Genomic DNA, 1,686 nt, shown 5'->3' on the forward strand with positions numbered 1-1,686 from the left:
TTGCTCCATCTTGGTCTACTTTGAGTAAAAGCAAACTGAATGCAGTAAAGTTCTGACACCTTATCCATCTGGTAAATTCCCTCTGTGTTCATAGACCCTCTGTCTCTGTATTTTTTGTTCGTATCTGTCACTGGCCCTTTAAGACACGACATGGACAATACTACATTATTATTATTATTATTATTTTGAGTGCTGGGGATTGAACTCAGGGGCACTCAGCCACTGAGCCACATCCCCAGCCCTATTTTGTATTTTATTTAGAGACAGAGTCTTACTGAGTTGTTTAACACCTTGCGGTTGCTGAGGCTGGCTTTGAACTCCCAATCCTCTTGTCTAAGCCTCCTGAGCTGCTGGGATTAGAGGAATTCACCACCATAACCAGCTACTGCATTAATCTTACAGGTGGTTTCTTGGGACAGATCTTGACTGCATGGGTCACCTATATATTCAAATTGGTCTAAGAAAAAGATGACATTTTCCTGTAACAAAGTGATCTTTGCATGGTTTTTTGAGTTATTGTACAATTATGTAGTTGAAATTGGTCTGTGATACACCCAACCTGATCTTTTATTAAATTGGGAGCCATCTCGCCACAAAGCCATGAAAAGCTAATATCGGCTTTACTATAAATTACTGCAAACTCTGAACCTGCTTGGAATGCCTGCCCATGCCTTGAACTCACCCATGCCTGGCTCTCTGACCAGAGAGCAGCCCTCTCTGAAACTTTAGTGACACCTCATAAATATTGGCCTTCCCTGGCCAGACAACGACCCTCTCTGAGGCTCTAATGGTCTTCATAAATTCTGATGTTGGGGCCAGCAAAAAATGTAAACTACCATTAGTGTGATGCTTGTCAGAGTTCTGTTATCTGTAACCCCCCCTTTGTGTAACTTTCTGGGCTATAAAGCTGGGCTGTAGGAAAGGTGGGGCTGCTGTTTTGTTCCCGCTGTTTTGGGAGGGAAAGGCAGGCTGGCTGGTCGAAATAATAAGCTTGCTTTAATTTGATTTTAATTGGAGTCAGTGTTCTTTTCTTGCGTCCTGGTCTAACAGTCTGTTGGAGATAAAGTAATGAAAGAAATTCTGTATGTTCAGGTATGTATGCAGTTGCATAATAAGGAGTCTGAACAATTAAAAAACTAATGTGATGATACAAAATGCACTGTCTGTAATGTGTAAGGATAGCAGAACCACAGACTAAAGGGTTTTTAAAAAAGGTGCTGGGCTGGCAATCCTAGCACTGCTTCTCAGCCTGGCCCCAGGCAGCTGCAAATTATCCTGCTGTGGTCAGGGATTCCAGTCCTGGGCTAAAGGAAAGAAGTCCCAGGAAAGCTGCCTCATCTATAAAGAAATGGGTAAAGAGGACCTGGCCTCTACCTTGCCTTCCATCCACTTTTTGCCCATGGGAACAAAATTAGAGTTTGAGAATGCAGGTTAGTTTGCTGCTTCTGCTGACAAATGAAGTCTATGTAAGCTATGGCAGTCCTCGCTGATTTCTTTCTGAGTTCTTGTCTCATGGGTCTAAATAATAAAATCCACAGATAGTGTCAGAGGACCAAAATGAAAGCAATAAAGTTTGTTTTGAATGTGAGGAGAAAAGATGGAACTCTCCATAATGTGAGGGGATAATTGGTGGAATGCTTTTCCACTTGAGCATACCAGTCTGGGGAATTATGGCTTCCGGATAAA

The sequence above is a fragment of the Ictidomys tridecemlineatus genome, chromosome X, assembly GCF_052094955.1.
Source record: "Ictidomys tridecemlineatus isolate mIctTri1 chromosome X, mIctTri1.hap1, whole genome shotgun sequence".
Taxonomy (NCBI): domain Eukaryota; kingdom Metazoa; phylum Chordata; class Mammalia; order Rodentia; family Sciuridae; genus Ictidomys; species Ictidomys tridecemlineatus.